General features: G+C 42.1%; 1 long non-coding RNA gene across 1 annotated transcript; it reads right to left on the bottom strand.

The window, feature by feature from the left end:
- Nucleotides 1–7031: 7031 nt before the first annotated feature.
- LOC113014293 (uncharacterized) lies at nucleotides 7032–9462 on the bottom strand. Its single transcript, XR_013904429.1, has 2 exons — nucleotides 9326–9462; nucleotides 7032–7742 (listed from the first exon to the last, which is right to left on the bottom strand). It is a non-coding gene; the product is annotated as an uncharacterized LOC113014293 (long non-coding RNA).
- Between the last annotated feature and the right edge of the window lie 2890 nt (nucleotides 9463–12352).

Genomic DNA, 12352 nt, shown 5'->3' with positions numbered 1-12352 from the left:
TGCAGATGTCCCATCTGAAAAAGAAGAAGGATGTGCCAGACCAGTGGCTGGTCAGAGGATCCCTGGGACTTGATTCAATGCCTTCAAAGTGCCTTTTAAACAGTCTGTGACCTGGAGAGTCAGGACCTTCATGACTAGGTACTACAAACTGATCGACATCCTGCAGTCCTACTTTTACATCAAGATCTTCATCAAAGACCACCATGTTCCCTCTGATGCCTCCATCCTGAGCTTCAAATGGGAAGCGAGGCACTTCCTGAATGAGAGCCAGGACAATGACAAGCTGATTTAAGTCCACTGCACCTATGGCGTGAACCACATTGGGTACCTGGTCTGTAGGTACCTAATTGACGTGGATGGGCTGGATCCACCAGCAGAGCTGGAGCTCTTTAACTCCTCCGGCAGAGGTCATTGCTTCAAGAGGCAGAACTGCCTGAATGACCTGCAGAGCTCCACCAAGAGGAGCAAATAAGGCATGGAGGACCCTAAAGAGTTCAAAAGCAGTGGGCTCCAACAGGTGTCTGCTCACCTTTCAGTTATTTATGATGATGAGTGAATGAACAGCGTTCCTCCGAGGTCCTGCTGAAAATCTCCAGTCGCGAATCTTATCCAATTCTTTCTCTTTTCCCAGCCTGCCTCAAGCAGCAAAATAATTCATGCTCTCGAGTTAGAAAGCCACAGTCTGCAGTAGTTTGCTGTAACCAACTTTTGGAAGAGAGATGCCCCTAACTTAGAGGTACACATATTTATAAAAGAGATGTGCTTCTACCCGATTGGTCAAAAACCATTGAGAAGGGCCGTGGTTTAGATTTTAGACCCCCTTAATGGCTCTCTTCTTCTCCTCCATCAAGTGCAGCTTCACCTAGGGATGGACACCCCCCCCCCACACACACACACACACACACAGTCCTGCCTTCCCTAACCTGTTACACAGTTTCATGACCCTAAGCCAGCATCTATCTGTGAGAGCTTGTTTCTTGACCTTGCTCTAGTTCACTCCCGCATTCCTGCACACAGCTTTTTTTTCTCCTTTTTTTTTTGTCAAAAGTATAATCATGGTTTTTATTTATCAAAGTTGATTCATCCCGATCACTTTCAGCTTTGTCTTTTAATTTTTGGACTCTCTAGAGGAGCTTTAAAAGGAGGCTCTCATCTGAAACAAGAATTTTCTTCTTTGCTGCCCCTCTCAAAGGCTTGTGTTTATTATCCATTTTACATCCTCTGATCCAAGAGTAGGAGAAACTGTGGTAAACTAAACTGTTCAGGGCAGACTGAAAATTTGGCTCACACACTGACCTCGTTATTGGGACTGTGCTCATGTTTGATATCAACATCCCTTATTTGCCCTCACCCAGAGGTGGGTAATGGCAAATAAGGAGAACCAGAACTGGTCCACTTTAATACGTCTATCATCAAGGTCATGTGATGTGACCAAAAGCTCCAGAACAGCAGCAGTTTTTTGACTACTGAAAACAAACCCTTGCTGACTTTCTGACACCTACAGGAGAAACTAATGCACAATGATCAAAAGCAGCATGAATAAAATAGAGTTCAGCTTAACAAAATGGAAAACATCAAAAAAATCCCTACCCCTTACTGGAGTTAAAGCCATCACAGCCATTTTTAATCTATCTGGTGAAAATAATGATATAGTATTCCTCCAACACTGTTTTTTCTAGTCACAGAATTTACGATTACCTTTGACAGTAAATGTTTTGTAACTGGTAGTCTGGGATTTTATTACTCTTCCTGTTAAAAGAAAAATTGTACTTTGAGAAAAGAGAAGGTGTGGAAACTATCAAAGTTCAAACCAGATCTGTCCCTTCCTTTATTACCTCCAAATGAAAGAAGTTTAAATTTAAGCCAACAATATTTATCTGTGTGCTGATTTTTTGACATTGAAGCTGAACAGTTAAGTCTGCACTTTTAACGAAGGGCTTCTTTACATACTTCAGGGCTTGTTAGAGGCTTAGAGAGCCTTATTGTCATTTATTGTCATTGTGCAGTTTCTTGCACAGCGAAATTGGGTAGCTGAACCACAAAGGTGCTAAAGTAAGAAGAAGAGAAACCAATATACAACGAAGGCGGAAAATAAATAAATAATTAAATAAATAGAATAAAATAAAAAACAGTGTATATGTATACATATGTGAGTGGAACTATATACATGGTGTATGTGTAGGAAACATTGAAACAGACTGGGACCAAAATAATTGCACATGAGCCAAAAATATTGCACAGAACATAGAAAGACTGAGATATTGCACATAGATGATCAGCAGCAGTGTCAGGGTGGATGTGTTGGGGAAGTCTTTACACACTCTTAGTTTGCATTAAGAGTTCTGACAGCCCACAGGAAGAAGCTGTTCTTTAGTCTGTTGGTTTTGCACCTGATGGTTCTGAGCCTTTTTCCAGAGGGCAGGATGTTGAAGAGGTGGTGGTTAGGATGGAGGTGGTCCTTTATAATTGCCCTGGCTCTGGAGAGACATCTTGAGCTGGCAATTAAGTCCAGGGAGGGGAGTGGACAGCTGATCACCTTCTCTGCAGTTCTGATGACCCTCTGTAGTCTCTTCTTGTCAGCTGTTGTGCAACCAGCGTACCACACAGGGATGGCGTGCACCAGCACACTCTCGGTAGTGGCACGGTAGAAGGACTCTAGGAGTTCAGTCTGCAGCCTGTTCAATCTCAGAACCCTCAAGAAATGGAGGCGCTGCTGGGCTTTCTTTACTAGGGCTGATGTGTTTGTGGACCAGGATAGGTCCTCGGATATGTGGGTGCCGAGGAACTTAGAGGACACCCTCTCCACATTGTTCAGGGCCCTATTTCAGGAAGCCGGTTTAGTGCAAACTCTGAGTAAGTATACCCTGAGTTAACGAAAACTCTGGGTTTTCGGTTTCACAAAGCGAGTTCTGATGAAGCCTGAGTGAGTTACTATGACGACACACTCCGTGAAGCTAACCTGCCCCCTAGCAGGTTTACTACAACTAACCCTGACTGTCTCCGCCTCTTTGTCGGAAACCTGACAGTAGGAAGTGTCGGACATGGCGTGCCCCTACCTCGAAGAGCCAGTAGATCTTGAAGCCCAAATTCTCCGCAGAGCTCTCCGCCGGGAGAGAGTGATCAGAGCGCGTTTGGACATTTTATCATTCCCTGATGATTTTCTGTGCGAACGTTACCGTTTCTCAGCACAATCTATAATTTATTTGAATAACATCCTCAGGCCTAATATTGCTCATGTGACACATCGCGGACATGCTCTCAGTTCTGTACATATTCTTTGTACTGCACTCCGTTTTTTTGCAAACGGGAGCTTTCTGTACAATATTGGTGACGCTGAGCACGTTTCCAAGGCTACCGTCTGTCGGGCAGTCAGGAATGTTACAGTTGCACTGAAACGTCTCCTGCACTCGTTTGTGGTGTTCCCCGGTCATAGACCCACAAGATTTATCAAAGAGGGATGCCACAAAATTGCAGGTATCAGGATGACCAAAACTTAATTCATGATGTGGTGATACTTGAACTACTACTTAAATGGTACATTAATTTCCAGGGTTCCCAGGCGTGATTGGCTGTATAGATGGCACTCACATTCCAATCATTGCACCCTCAGTAAATGAAGGAGACTATGTGAACAGGAAGTATTTCTACAGCATCAATGTACAGGTACATAGTTCCCTGTAGCATTTCACACTAACAAGTGATGGCATCATAGTAATGGATGCTAATTTGTGTTCTCTGCACTGTGTAGATCATATGTGATGCTGCCAACATCATCACAAATGTGGAAGCCAAGTGGCCAGGCTCTGTACATGACTCACGAATCTTCCGGGAATGTACACTGAGCACCAAATTTGGACATGGTGGGTCGAAGTTACTGTGAAATATACAGAGACCAATTGCCACAGGGACGTTTGCACTGACATGTATTCTTCTGTCCTAGGAGAGTTCACTGGCTACTTGCTTGGTGATAGGGGTTACCCATGTTTATCCTATTTGCTCACCCCTTACCCTGACCCTGAACCGGGCCCACAGAAGCGTTATAATCTGGCCCATTGCAGGACACGGGCCAGAGTTGAAATGACCATTGGAATGCTCAAGGCCCGGTTCCAGTGCCTGCAAAGACTCCGGGTCGCCCCAGAAAGGGCATGTGACATTATTGTGGCATGTGTGATTCTTCACAACATTGCCACGATTAGAGGTGAACACTGTCCAGCTGAACCAGACATCAGCAGTGATCCACACGATGAACATCCTGACCCACCCACGAACGTACAGGATGGAAGAGCAGTCAGAGACACCATATGCCACAACCATTTCCTGTGACCCGTCACCTCAACATGTTACAAGACAAATACACAGATTCTGTGGTCAACTGGCTTTATTGGTCGCCCTGTATGTCCTGTACACAAAGTATAAATGCGTATATTAGTATGTTGTACAAACACTGACATGATTCGTCCATCTCTGATCACTCCACCCACCCTTAACTGTTGTTCCAGCAGTACAATCTCCAACTTGGACTTCTGGATCTGCAGCTTGAGGTGTACCATTTCCATGTCGCACTTCTATATTTTCCTGACCAGATATGTCTTGTACAGCTTCACAGGGAGCTATTGCAACACAGGACATAGCATTGGCATCCATAGTACATGCCTACTTAGGTTGGTTGTAAATCAGTGCTGAACATCCTACTGTGGACAGGTTTGTTGTAGGAGTGGCTGGACCCTCTTCCTCTTCATTTCCAGCATCACTCTGCCAGGGACATAGTAAGTCCATGGTGTTATCATAGTACCAAATTGTAGTCAGTTGTTATATTTTCCACTGTACGCTGTAAACCTCATGGTGTGTCTCTGTTGCGTCCTCCTCTGTAACAGCTGTCACTGTTTCGTCATCATATGCCTGTGGTGGAGACATTTAACAACATTGCTGTTCTACTGTTGACACATGTAGTCTGTGGAGTATTACGAGTACTCACAACTGCATGTTGGTCTGGCTCAACAGGGGGCTGCACCAGATGCAGTACACCATCACCATCAACTGGAAGAATATGGGGTTCATACAGGTCACTCATGACTTATGTGGGCGCAACTGGCAATTACCAGACATACCAATCACCATACACCTCATTGTCAGTATGCTCTCAGAGACAACCGACACTGAGGGAAGGCAAAATCAGTAGGTGTTAAGGTGGAAACGCTTTTATGAGTTTTATGTTGCATTACAGTATATGTTCATATGTTACTCTTAATAGGAAAAGAACAAAATGTACTACTCGCTCAGGAAGTTCACCCTGTGAGAGATTAACACACACACACACACATGCAAAATTAAAGGACACTGCTATGCTATAAATAAAGACGAACTACTGCAGCTCGGTGTGAGTGAGTCTCTCCCTGAGCCCTCACCCGTGCAGCACGTTAACAGTCTCCAAGTGTCTCAGTGTTGTTTATTCACCTGACTGTTTGATAACTGTAAATCTCTGACAGTAGGACAATGACTTCACTACGACATAGTTCATTTTGGTCAAGGTGACTGTGAAGAATGGATGTATACACATCATGTATTGTTTTGGATTTACCTCTTATGTAGGCACTTGTGCCCTGTGGGGTTATTGACTCAGAGGATGTCCCCGCAGAGATGCCTTCAGCCACAGGGCGCCCACTGTTTTGGCTGAGGGCCAACTGCTCAGCCTCTGTGAGTGGTGGTGGTGGAGGACCCCCACCTGTTTTTCGGGCCTCCGCTTTTTTTCTGTTGGCTGTGACGGCACACATTTGAGCATACAGAGTAAGCAAATGTGTACTTGTAATGTGCTCAGATAATTTCAATGAGTGCTTACAGGCGGTAAGTTAATGTAGCCTCTAACTGCAATTGATTTACATGGGACAAACAGACCAAACACTATGGCTCATAATACAATTACACCTTACCTGTTTGGACTATATTTTTATATTTCATTTTTACTTGCTGCCAGGAACGTTTGGGGCCTGTTGGGTTGCACCTGCGCTCACATCACATCACAAAATAACATGTATGACATAAAAAATGGAATAACATATACTAAGATAACGTGTTAAATGGGTGGAGATCCCTCGATCAATGTTTAAATTAACACTCACGCATTGACTCTGTCAGCTATGTTTTGCCATGCATGCTCCCTTTCTTTTGCAGCTGCGGCTGTGTTACTTTTTTTCTGCAAGATGTGCATGCTGTCGGCATATGCTGCCATCAGGGCCTCGGCCTCAAGCGCTGTGAAATACGTCGACCGCACCTTCTTTCCCTCCGTCTCCATGGTGACTCGCGTAATCTGTGCTCCACTAATCAGGGCTTTATGTATCCTCGTGCGCGCGTTTAACTTGGGGTTAAAGCAACTCCGCGTTGATTGAACTAATTGTTATCAGCCTTTCTGAAACCGAATATTCCGAGTTGGACAGTTCGGGGTTACTCAACCCTGAGTATCGTTTTTCACTCTGAGTTTTCTAAACCGGCTTCCTGAAATAGGGCCCAGGTGTTTGTTCTATGTTTGCAGAAATATCAAAGAGACCACCTATAACAACATTTTGGAAGGAAAGCACCATGTCGGTCTTTAAGCCTAGATCTTTGCAGACTCTGGTTCTAACCAGATTTAAAGGAATTTGTTAGAATATGATGATATGGATGTTTGGGTTTTCATACTGAACAAATCAGGAGTGTTTGTAGAAACATTTTGATTATTGTTCAATTCTGGTTGTTGAATTAGAGGAAAAGGAAATGTTTATTTTTTTTTTCATAAGTACCAGCAGTCCATTTGGAATGAGCCCCAGTAATGTCATTTAGATTCAATTTAGACACTTTTTGGTGGGTTTTTGTAATTTATCATTATCCTTTGCTGCTTGGATCATTTCATGTACACATTCGCCAAATAAGGCTTGTGTACTCCAAGACTATTAAATTCCTCCACAGGAAGAGGAAATATTTCTCCCTGCTGAGAATTGTCACAATAAAAGCATAGAACAGTCTTTAGTAATCTTGTTCAGACACACAGGAAACTAAAGTGTAATTCAAACATTTTATTAAAACAGCTTAAAACCAGCAGCAGTTTCAGATCTGCTCCACCTATCAGATGAGTGTGGTTGTATGTGACATCACTTGGGGGTAGTCCTTTGGATTGCAGGACTTAGAGCTTTTAGAGTAGCTGCAGGTCTCTGGAGTGCCTTAATGACCTGCAGACCCAGAGTCCTCATTGGATGCAGGGATGCAGTCCTAGCACGCCTGCTAGGACTGGGACCAGGACCAAGGTCTGCTGGGTCAGATACAGTGTGGGGGTCTCCTCTGTTCCGATGAAACAGGGACTCCCGTCGCCGTGTGCAGGGGCTCACAGCCAACACATTGCGGAAACCGTAGGGCGTGGTCACCTTCGGCACGTGACACAGCGACATAGCTGCACGTGTGGTCAGGTCCATGTCTACGTCCGCAGATACTGCAGCGGCATTGTGAGGGTGAATGACTGGTAGGGGTGTGTGGAATCTGGGAGAGGATGCAGGGCTAGGTGGGTTCTCAGGGGGGCGCTCACTATCACCACCATGATGAGAAAGTAGTCTGGTCCGCTCCGGGAACACCGGATAAGGCCGCGGCGTGCAGGGTAGGAGAAAGAAACTCGGGATCTTCTCCGGGGTTAGAACCAGAGTCTGCAAAGATCTAGGCTTAAAGGCCGACATGGTGCTTCCCTTCCAAAATGTTGTTTATAGGTGGTCTCTTTGATATTTCTGCAAACATAACAAACACCTGAACATGATTGTGATTATCACATGTCCTTCCTGAGGCTGTGGGACAGGAAACATTAAACTGGATGCATGCATACATTAAAGTTTCAGCTCTAATGTGCAGCCATCACCTTAGAAACAAATGGCAGCCCTGAACATGCTTAGATAAAATCATTCACAGCAATTCAGGTATTCCATTTTACCACTCTGGGGCATTTCCACTATCTATCTATATTATTTTGAAGTACAATTTAATCTCTATTTTGCATAACAGTGGTGACATCACATATTAAATGACTGGCTTTTAACACTTCATGGTTTGGGAAAATAACCATTTAATAATTTTCTCCCTTCAAGCTCATCCCATCATCCATTCACACCATTTGAGAAAATTCTAATCCTGTGAGAGGTTTAAAAGTTTCAACCCTATTAAATAAAATCACTATCAATTTTAGAAAAATGCATACTCAGAGCTGCAAACATTAATTTCTTGCAGCAATTTTTAAGTGTTCATTCACATGGACGTCTTGCTGACCTTACATGTTTGGTGTACAAAATATTGATTTATGCATGCAGTGGAAAAAAGATTCACGCTTCATGCGAGTCACATGAAGACCAGAAAATAATTTAACATGTTTATCAGCCATATGATCAATTTTATGATACAAAGCAGAAAAGTAGAGCCCAGCTTAACAGAGTTGATAACTGCTTTCACAATACTGTTATTTTCACCTGTGGTTTGGGTTTGTTTAAGCTGCCAGCGCAAAGCAAAGCTGGCTGTGTTAAACTTTGTAGTCACAACCTTCTGATGAACATGTTACTGGGAAAAATCTTAATTCTTGGTCAGAACCATTTCATCTACAGCAGTTGTGTCCAACTCGAGTCCTTGAGAGCTACTGTTCTGCAGCTTTTAGATGCATCCCTACTCTAACACAGCTGAATCAAATGGTTGGATTACCTCCTCAGCATGTCATCAAGTTTGGCAAAGGCCTGATGCCATTCATTTGATTCAGGTGTGTCAGAACAGGGATTGTCTAAAAGTTGCAGGACAGTAGTTCTCGAGGACTCGAGTTGGACACCCCGATCTACAGCAATTCTGAAGCTGCAGGGACGCTGAGAAGGAAAAAAAAAAAAAAAGGCAGATGTCTTGGCAAGCATCTCTCAATCTTTGGAACCACTGAACTGGACCTGACTGGGTTCACTCACCAAGGACTAAGCACACAAAGTTCATGAAAGCAATTAAACTTTGATTACAAATCATGTACATTTCCTAGAGTGACTGAGAAGGTTTTAGAGGCACTGAAGGACTAGAATTTAGTTAGCTTTGTGCACCAAGTGTCTCAAACCGTTTATTTGTGTGATAAGTTGAGCGTGTGCTCAACTTATCAGGAACAGGAACTATTTAGAGGCTGTACTTCACAAAACGTGGGTGTGGAAGTCCTGCAGTCAAACATTTGAAAGCCTTGTAAACACTAAAGAGGTTTGAAGACTCTATATACACATAATGTAGCTGAAGTCAAAGTTGTCACTTAGCAGAAACAGTCACATCAGAAGATCTCTGTATTACTCTGCCTGTTGCTGCTCACCTCATGGACAATATAACATTCAGGTGGGGGCAGCACGTCCTCACATCCACACCTTCAGGCTTCCAGAACAACCTGATAGTTTGTCTGCACACGCTCAACTTATCACACAGGGTTCACTCTCAGGTGTATTTGAGCAGCAGCCAATGACACCACACACCTGTTAAAGGTGTAGTCCACCTTAATTACAGTGGAATCATCTGATTTACGTGGCTCTCAATTTATTTTATTTCTACTTTGTTTTCTTTTGGATGTCTGATGCTTTTAAAAAGACATTTTATTTTGTATCTTTTCTTTCTCACATTTTAGGAACCTTTACATGTTCATAATCTGTTTTCTCCTTCACTGATCTAAGAATTTGATTTTAGGAACAATCTTTTTCACTTTTTTCGTATCAATGAATCTGTTAATATATCACAGACCGCTGTGACTTTTTGTTGGATTAAGGAGCTTTTTCCAACATTGATCCCATGCTTATGTTTCATTATTTAGGTTTCTTTCTGATAACACAGGATTTATGTTACATGGTAAACAACTGCTTAGTTATCACAAAGAGGGTGGGGCCATGCTGACTTAACCACACTACATTCATATTCTTCAGGTTTCCAGATGAAGACCACCTCCATATTCCTCCTGCTTCATTTCATGTTTTTAAAGACATCTGGACATTTTCACTGACTTTTTTTTAAATACAGGGTATATCAGAGATTTACAATGTTCATAAGTGCTAAATGTGTCCCCTCCAGACACACAGCGTATGTCAATATGACAGTCAAACTCAGCCCATATGGTGAGCAGGTCTGCAGGTTTTTTGGTAAATAAGAAATCACTTTTTAGCGCAACACCAGGAACCATGTGAAACTCCATAATATGTTCTTTCAAGCTGTATGTGTTTTAATGGTTACCGTGAACAGTTGCAGAATTCAAGTACTTTGAAATCTGATGATTCTTTCTGATACACCCTGTATTTTTTCTTTATTTCAGAGGTCACATAACTTAAAAACTTTGAACACTGGAGAATTCATGAAATGTAATGATCAGCCGACCACACCAGGCTTCATATTAAACCTACTCAGGGCAGTTTGTGATATGATGTTTAATCGTCATAATGTCCTCTCGATTTCCATGTACCTGTGGTCCTCAGGGGAAAAAAGGTCCCCATTTCATTTGAGTGTTTTTTAAAGTATAAAGTATAAATTTTCAATCAATTCAGTGTTACACTTTAGTTTTACTTAAGACCAACACATTAACACAAAATTTACCCTACATTTTACATTTTAGGGCCACCCGACCTTGTTTACATGAAGTATACTCTGTTTTTGAGCGAAAACAAAATGAGACAATAAAGTATTTAAATGTTTATATTATTATGACTATCTGAATAACCACAGAGTTGTATGTTGATTTTTAATGAGAATGTTTTTTTTAATCATTTACAAATTTTAAATGGCAGCACATAATCACACCTGTGGTCCTCAGGGGTCAAAAATGTCCCCATCTGGTTTGATTGATACTTAATTAATATAAAGTGGATTTTCCCCCACTTTTAATTAAAACTTAATTCAAACACTTTGACACTATTTCTTTATTCCATATGTCTGATAAAACCTCATTTAAACGAAATGTTTCAGGTGTTTTCAGGTAACAAAATAAATAAAATCATCAGTTATTGTGATTATCCTTTCACAACCAAAATTGGTTGCTTTAACAGATGATCACAGACGGGTATATGTCGAAGTTAATTTGGGAAGCTGTTTTTAAACTACTTCAAGTTTTTTACTGGCAGCAAATAATCACATCTGTTGTCCTTTGGGCTCAAAAATGACCTCAACTGGTTTGACTATTTATAAAGCAGTAAGTATAAAATATCATTCATCTCTGTGTTTCAAGGTCTTATTCAACTTTATTCTGACTCATTACATGATATTTTTCTGTTTTGGCATGGTAGGAACACCAGGGCATGGGTCTGAGTGAAGGCAAACTTTCATGAGAACAAAGGCGTGTCCATATTTGACACAAGTGCAGGAGGAAGCTCAGGTTTATTCCTCTGTACTGGTCCCATCATGGACAGCTCTTTTTCTGCAGTTGCAGGCCAAGGGCATATGAAGTAAACAAGGTGTTACTGGTGATTGTTTTCTTTTGGAAACCTTCTGCAATGTTAGGGACAACTCGCGGCCAGACGGTTTGCCATCATACACTCCATGTACAGCTGTACCTGGCATCACATACTGCCCATGTTTTTATCTTATTCAATCTCTGTGTGCTCTAGTCTGGAGTTATTACCTAGGTGTCCTTGGGCAAGTTACTGAACCCCAACTTGGTCTCTGATGCATCCATTGGCATTTGAAAATTAAAAAGCAGAATACAAGCAGAATACATTGTATATAATGCTTTCAGTACTCGAGTAGAAAAGCCACTGAAGGAGTATGGGACCTGGCATATGTGCTTGGACTGTGGTAGATTGTCTTTCTCTTTGACGCACGAGAGAGTCATGCATCGTCTGTCACTGGGAAGGATAGAAGACCAGATCAGTGTTTCCTCACATTACTGCAAATATTCCTGTCTCAGCTGACTCCTCTTTCTTGCTTGATCTTCATCATAATTGAAATGGATGATGTGTAGTCCTCTGACACATCTTCTATTTCAGTTTCACATTCTGAAAATTCAAGAAACTTCAAGAAGCCCAGTCACTTTCTCTCCAAGCTCCTCAGACTACCATGTCCTGGATGCTTGAGAACCTACTTGAACATAGTTCAGATTCTTCATCACTTTTCTTCACTTCATAGCCTTCTTCCACTTCTGCAGGAGGGTGATGTGCTTTTTCAGAGAAAGGGTAGCATGTGCTCTAAATATTGACAATATTTTCTATATCTTCTAACCCTGGATCTTCCTGAAAGTTGATTCGTCCTTCTCATTATACTAGAGGACAATATATGCTTTGCTCTACTGGTCATTGCTTTCCTCAACATGGTAAAAAAAAAAAAAAAAGTATGCTCACAAGCCTCCAGTGCAATGGAGGCTTGTGAGCAT

This window comes from Astatotilapia calliptera, chromosome 22, assembly GCF_964374335.1.
Source record: "Astatotilapia calliptera chromosome 22, fAstCal68.1, whole genome shotgun sequence".
NCBI lineage: Eukaryota > Metazoa > Chordata > Actinopteri > Cichliformes > Cichlidae > Astatotilapia > Astatotilapia calliptera.
Note: the sequence above shows the minus strand (reverse complement) of the source record. Positions and strands in the feature narration are given on the sequence as shown.